The sequence below is a fragment of the Salmo salar genome, chromosome 18 (assembly GCF_965601325.2).
Source record: "Salmo salar chromosome 18, fSalSal1, whole genome shotgun sequence".
NCBI lineage: Eukaryota > Metazoa > Chordata > Actinopteri > Salmoniformes > Salmonidae > Salmo > Salmo salar.
Genome location: NC_138308.1, coordinates 102161161 through 102168732, shown reverse-complemented (window position 1 = coordinate 102168732; position 7572 = coordinate 102161161). Strand labels below are relative to the sequence as shown.

The following is a 7572-nucleotide window of genomic DNA, read 5'->3' as shown; positions in this document are numbered from 1 at the left end:
TCCCCTCTCTGTATCTATGCCCCTCACTCTCTCTCTCCCCTCCCTCTCTCTCTCTCTCTCTCTCTCTCTCTCTCTCTCTCTCTCTCTCTCTCTCTCTCTCTCTCTCTCTTTATGTAGGTTATGTTGTGGAGGGTAGTGTCTGTCTGTCTGTCTGTCTGTCTGTCTGTCTGTCTGTCTGTCTGTCTGTCTGTCTGTCTCTCTCTCTCTCTCTATCGCTCTCTGTCTCTCTTCTCTCTGTCCCTCTCTTCTATATATATCTCTCTCTATTTATTTATTTCTCTCTGTCTCTCTATCTCTCTCTGTGTCTCTCTTCTCTCTCTATCTGTGTCTCTCTCTCTCTCTCTCTCTCTCTCTCTCTCTCTCTCTCTCTGTGTCTCTCTTCTCTCTAGGGCCCCTCATTCTGTCACACACATCTTTCACACCTCTCAGTCCTTCTCAAGAGGAAGTATAGATGGGTAGAGAGGAGAGGTGGGTGGGGGGATGGACAGGCTACAAGTCACTAGAGTTTAGATACAGTTAGTGATCGACACGTTGAGATGGAATGCACCTGTCTTCTACTCTGTGAGTTTAATATTATCTAAATGGTTTAATGTCTAGATATATGTTTTAATATCTATAGAGTTTAATATCTATATGGTTTAATATCTATATGGTTTAATATCTATATGGTTTAATATCTGTAAGGTTTAATATCTGGGTTTAATATCTGTATAGTTTAATGTCTATATCGTTTAATATCTGTATGGTTTAATATCTATATGGTTAATTCTAGATATATTTTAATATCTATTGGTTAATATCTATTGTTTAAATCTGTAGTTTAATATCTTATGTTTAATATCAGTATAGTTTAATATCTATATGGTTAATATTATATGTTTAATATCTATATGTTTAATATTGTTGTTTATATCTATATGGTTTAATTCTTTTTTAATATCTTAGTTATATAATATAATTTTATATCTTATTGTTTAATCTGTTAATTAATATTTAATTATATGTTAATATTTATGTTTAATATCTGTATGGTTTATTATCTATATGGTTTAAAATCTGAAAAGTTTAATATCTATATTGTTGTTTAATATCTATAATGTTTAATATATGTATAGTTTAATATCTATATGGTTAAATATCTATGTGATTTAATATCTGTATAGTTTAATATCTGTATGGTTAAATATTAAAACAGTTGTTTAATATCTATATTGTTTAATATCTATATGGTTAAATATCTGTATGCTTTAATATCTATATAGTTTTAATATCTATATAGTTTTAATATCTATATAGTTTAATATATCTATGTGGTTTAATATCTGTATGGTTTAATATCTGTATAGTTTAATATCTGTATAGTTTAAAATCTATATGGTTTAATATCTGTATGGTTTAATATCTATATAATTTAATATCTATACAGTTCAATGGACTAGATATAATTTTAATATCTATATTGTTTAAAATCTGTATAGAATTAATATCTCTATATATATATCGTTCAATATTTAAAATGTTTAAAATCTGTATGGTTTATTATCTATATGGTTTAAAATCTGAAAAGTTTAATATCTATATTGTTGTTTAATATCTATAATGTTTAATATTTATAGTTTAATATCTATATGGTTTAATATCTATATGGTTCAATATCTATATGGTTTAATATCTATATGGTTTAATATCTGTATAGTTAAATATTAAAACAGTTTAATATCTATATTGTTTAATATCTATATGGTTAAATATCTGTATGCTTTAATATCTATATAGTTTAATATCTATATGGTTTAATATCTATATGGTTTAATATCTATATAGTTTAATATCTATATGGTTTAATATCTATATGGTTTAATATCTATATAGTTTAATATCTGTATAGTTTAAATATATAATATCAGTTTAATATCTATATTGTTTAATATCTATATGGTTAAATATCTGTATGCTTTAATATCTATATAGTTTAATATCTATATAGTTTTAAAATCTATGTATGGTTTAATATCTACTATCATGGTTTAATATCTGTATAGTTTTAATATCTATATAGTTTAATATCTATATAATGTTAATATCTGTATAGTTTAATATCTATATCAGTTTAATATCTGATATAGTTTAATATCTATATGGTTTAATATCGTATATCAGTTTAATATCTATATAGTTTAATATCTGTATAGTTTAATATCTATATGGTTTAATATCTATATAGTTTAATATCTATACAGTTTAATATCTATACAGTTTAATATCTATATAGTTTAATATCTGTATGGTTTAATATCTATATAGTTTAATATCTGTATAGTTTAATATCTGTATAGTTTAATATCTGTATAGTTTAATATCTGTATAGTTTAATATCTATATGGTTTAATATCTATATGGTTTAACATTTACATGTTTACATTTTAGTCATTTAGCAATAGACGCTCTAATATCTCTGTGCGTCTAATATCGGTATAGTGTAATAGCTATACAGTTTCATTTCTATTTGCGTTTTATATCTGTACTGGTCCACTCTCGTGGATAGTCGAACCTCTACATAGCCCTGGTATCTTTATGGTGCACACACCTTGCTGGCGTTACATATCTGCATGGTCTAGAATCCAACTGGTTTAAGCTCTACAGAGTTGAATATCTCTGTGGTTTAATATCTGTATGGTTTAATATCTTTATGGTTTAATATCTTTATGGTTTAATATCTGTATGGTTTAGAATCCAAATGGTTTAATATCTATAGAGTTTAATATCTATATGGTTTAATATCGGTATAGTTTAATATATATATAGTTTAATATCTATTTGGTTTAATATCTATATGGTTTAATATCTATATAGTTTAATATCTATATAGTTTAATGTCTGTATGTTTTAATATCTATATTGTTTAATATCTATATAGTTCATTATCTATATAGTTTAATATCTACATGGTTTAATATCAATATTGTTTAATATCTATATGGTTTAATATCTATATGGTTTAATATCTTTATGGTTTAATATCTATATAGTTTAATATCTGTATGGTTTAATATCTATATGGTTTAATATCTATATAGTTTAATATCTATATAGTTTAATATCTGTATAGTTTAATATCTATATGGTTTAATATCTATATAGTTTAATATCAAGGTATTGGTATGCAGAGATGTGTAATTACAGAAGCATCTGATGAGTGCAGATCTAATCCATTCTAGACAATCTTACGAGAACTTGAAAACAACATGTATTTAGTTTTGCCCTAAATCAGTAAGGACTTCCTGCACAACTGCTAAATGGGACTGTAGTCTGTCTCAGCCAGGTCAGCAGGGGGGGGGGGGGGGGGGGGGGGGGGGGGTGAATGGGACTGTAGTCTGTCTCAGCCAGGTCAGCAGGGGGGGGGGGGGGGGTAATGGGACTGTAGTCTGTCTCAGCCAGGTCAGCAGGGGAGGGGGGGGGGGGGGGTAATGGGACTGTAGTCTTGTCTCAGCCAGGTCAGCAGGGGGGGGGGTAATGGGACTGTAGTCTGTCTCAGCCAGGTCAGCAGGGGGGTAATGGGACTGTAGTCTTGTCTCAGCCAGGTCAGCAGGGGGGGTAATGGGACTGTAGTCTTGTCTCAGCCAGGTCAGCAGGGGGGGGTAATGGGACTGTAGTCTGTCTCAGCCAGGTCAGCAGGGGGGTAATGGGACTGTAGTCTTGTCTCAGCCAGGTCAGCAGGGGGGTAATGGGACTGAAGTCTTGTCTCAGCCAGGTCAGCGGGGGGGTAATGGGACTGTAGTCTTGTCTCAGCCAGGTCAGCAGGGGGGGTAATGGGACTGTAGTCTGTCTCAGCCAGGTCAGCAGGGGAGGAGGGGGGGGGGGGGTAATGGGACTGTAGCCTTGTCTCAGCCAGGTCAGCAGGGGAGGAGGGGGGGGTAATGGGACTGTAGTCTTGTCTCAGCCAGGTCAGCAGGGGAGGAGGGGGGGAGGGGTAATGGGACTGTAGCCTTGTCTCAGCCAGGTCAGCAGGGGAGGAGGGGGGGGGGGGGTAATGGGACTGTAGTCTTGTCTCAGCCAGGTCAGCAGGGGAGGAAGGGGGGGGGGGGGGGGTAATGGGACTGTAGCCTTGTCTCAGCCAGGTCAGCAGGGGGGTAATGGGACTGTAGTCTTGTCTCAGCCAGGTCAGCAGGGGGGTAATGGGACTGTAGTCTTGTCTCAGCCAGGTCAGCAGGGGGGTAATGGGACTGTAGTCTGTCTCAGCCAGGTCAGCAGGGGGGGGGGGGGGGGGGGGGGTAATGGGACTGTAGTCTGTCTCAGCCAGATCAGCAGGGGGGGTAATGGGACTGTAGTCTTGTCTCAGCTAGGTCAGCAGGGGGGGTAATGGGAGTGTAGTCTGTCTCAGCCAGGTCAGCAGGGGAGGAGGGGGGGGGGGGTAATGGGACTGTAGTCTGTCTCAGCCAGATCAGCAGGGGGGGTAATGGGACTGTAGTCTTGTCTCAGCTAGGTCAGCAGGGGGGGTAATGGGAGTGTAGTCTGTCTCAGCCAGGTCAGCAGGGGAGGAGGGGGGGGGGGGTAATGGGACTGTAGTCTTGTCTCAGCCAGGTCAGCAGGGGAGGAGGGGGGGGGGGGGTAATGGGACTGTAGCCTTGTCTCAGCCAGGTCAGCAGGGGAGGAGGGGGGGGGGGGGGGGTAATGGGACTGTAGTCTTGTCTCAGCCAGGTCAGCAGGGGAGGAAGGGGGGGGGGGGGTAATGGGACTGTAGTCTGTCTCAGCCAGGTCAGCAGGGGAGGAAGGGGGGGGGGGTAATGGGACTGTAGCCTTGTCTCAGCCAGGTCAGCAGGGGAGGAGGGGGGGGGGGGGGGGGGGTAATGGGACTGTAGTCTTGTCTCAGCCAGGTCAGCAGGGGGGTAATGGGACTGTAGCCTTGTCTCAGCCAGGTCAGCAGGGGGGTAATGGGACTGTAGTCTTGTCTCAGCCAGGTCAGCAGGGGGGGTAATGGGACTGTAGTCTTGTCTCAGCCAGGTCAACAGGGGGGGGGGGGGGGGGGTAATGGGACTGTAGTCTTGTCTCAGCCAGGTCAGCAGGGGGGGTAATGGGACTGTAGTCTTGTCTCAGCCAGGTCAGCAGGGTGGTAATGGGACTGTAGTCTTGTCTCAGCCAGGTCAGCAGGGGGGATAATGGGACTGTAGTCTTGTCTCAGCCAGGTCAGCAGGGGGGGTAATGGGACTGTAGTCTTGTCTCAGCCAGGTCAACAGGGGGGGGGGGGGGGTAATGGGACTGTAGTCTTGTCTCAGCCAGGTCAGCAGGGGGGGTAATGGGACTGTAGTCTTGTCTCAGCCAGGTCAACAGGGGGGGGGGGGGGGGTAATGGGACTGTAGTCTTGTCTCAGCCAGGTCAGCAGGGGGGTAATGGGACTGTAGTCTTGTCTCAGCCAGGTCAGCAGGGGGGGTAATGGGACTGTAGTCTTGTCTCAGCCAGGTCAACAGGGGGGGGGGGGGGGGGGGGGTAATGGGACTGTAGTCTGTCTCAGCCAGGTCAGCAGGGGGGGTAATGGGACTGTAGTCTTGTCTCAGCCAGGTCAGCAGGGGGGGTAATGGGACTGTAGTCTTGTCTCAGCCAGGTCAGCAGGGGGGATAATGGGACTGTAGTCTTGTCTCAGCCAGGTCAGCAGGGGGGGTAATGGGACTGTAGTCTTGTCTCAGCCAGGTCAACAGGGGGGGGGGGGGTAATGGGACTGTAGTCTTGTCTCAGCCAGGTCAGCAGGGGGGGTAATGGGACTGTAGTCTTGTCTCAGCCAGGTCAGCAGGGGGGGGTAATGGGACTGTAGTCTTGTCTCAGCCAGGTCAATAGGGGGGGGGGGGGGGGGTAATGGCGTACATGACAGTGTGGTCCTCATGTACACTACATGGCCAAAAGTATCTGGACATCCTTTCAAATTAGTGGATTTAGCTATTTCAGCCACGCCCGTTGCTGAAAGGTGTGTAAAATCGAGCACATGGCCATGCAATCTCCATAGACAGTAAACAGCTGGCCCAGAACAGAGCAGCACGTCTTTCTCTTCATTGTAATCAGAGGGCTGATATAAATACTATGCTGCCAGTCTCTCTTGGCTGAGAGTTGAGGAAAGACTGACTGCATCACTTCTTCTTTTTATAAGAAACATTAATGTGTTGAAAATCCCAAAAAGTTTGCATAGTCAACTAACACACAGCTCTGACACACACACTTACCCCACCAGACATGCCACCAGGGGTCTTTTCACAGTTCCCTAAATCCAGAGCAAATTCAAGGCAATCGTACGGTATTATAGAGAGCCATGAGGACATGGAACTCCCTTCCATCTTATATAGCGTAAGTGAACAGCAAACCTGGTTTCAAAAAACAAAAATGCCAAGGCAAATGGTGGCTCAACTAATTTGCGTCTCACAAAAATCTCAAATTTGGACTCATCAGACCAAAGGACAGATTTTCACCGGTCTAATTGCTCGTGTTTTTTGGTCCAAGCAAGCCTCTTCCTTTTATTGGTGTCCTTTAGTAGTGGTTTCTCTGCAGAAATTCGACCATGAAGGCCTGATTCACTCTGTCTCCTCTGAACAGTTGATGTTGAGATGTGTCTGTTACTTGACCTCTGTGAAGCATTTATTTGGGATGCAATCTGAGGTGCAGTTAATTGTCGATTTCTGAGGCTGGTAACTAATGAACTCATCCTCTGCAGCAAAGGAAACTCTGTCTTTCTTTCCTGTGGCGGTCCTCATGAGAGCCAGTTTCAGTTTTACTACCGGTCAAAGGTTCCAGGTTACTACCTCATGAAGCTGGTTGAGAGAATGCCAAGAGTGTCCAAAGCTGTCATCAAGGCAAAAGGTGGCTACTGTGAAGAATCTCAAATATAAAATATATTTTGATTTGTTTAACACTTTTGTGGTTACTATATGATTCCATATGTGTTATTTCATAGTTTTGATGTCTTCACTATTATTCTACAATGTAGAAAATAAAGAAAAACCCTTGAATGAGTCGGTGTGTCCAAACTTTTCACTGGAACTGTACATGGAACAGCTCAGTGTTTACATCATGTACCATAGTGTTAGTTCTCTCTGTGTATTTCAGTGTTTCCATCATGTACCATAGTGATAGTTCTCTCTGTGTGGTTCAGTGTTTACATCATGCACCATAGTGATAGTTCTCTCTGTGTGTTTCAGCGTTTACATCATGTACCATAGTGATAGTTCTCTCTGTGTGTTTCAGTGTTTACATCATGTACCATAGTGATAGTTCTCTCTGTGTGTTTCAGTGTTTACATCATGTACCATAGTGATAGTTCTCTCTGTGTGTTTCAGTGTTTACATCATGTACCATAGTGATAGTTCTCTCTGTGTGTTTCAGTGTTTACATCATGTACCATAGTGATAGTTCTCTCTGTGTGTTTCAGTGTTTACATCATGTACCATAGTGATAGTTCTCTCTGTGTGTTTCAGTGTTTACATCATGTACCATAGTGATCGTTCTCTCTGTGTGTTTCAGTGTTTACATCATGTACCATAGTGATAGTTCTCTCTGTGTGTTTCAGTGTTTACATCATGTACCATAGTGATC

General features: G+C 40.9%; 1 non-coding gene across 1 annotated transcript in view; it reads left to right on the top strand.

Moving 5' to 3' along the window:
- Window positions 1-408: 408 nt before the first annotated feature.
- The window catches only part of LOC123724023 (uncharacterized), a 23083-nt gene continuing 15919 nt past the window's right edge, over window positions 409-7572 (top strand). The window contains exon 1 of the transcript XR_014381311.1: window positions 409-561. This is a non-coding gene — a transcript (uncharacterized LOC123724023). The remainder of the gene's footprint in view (window positions 562-7572) is intronic.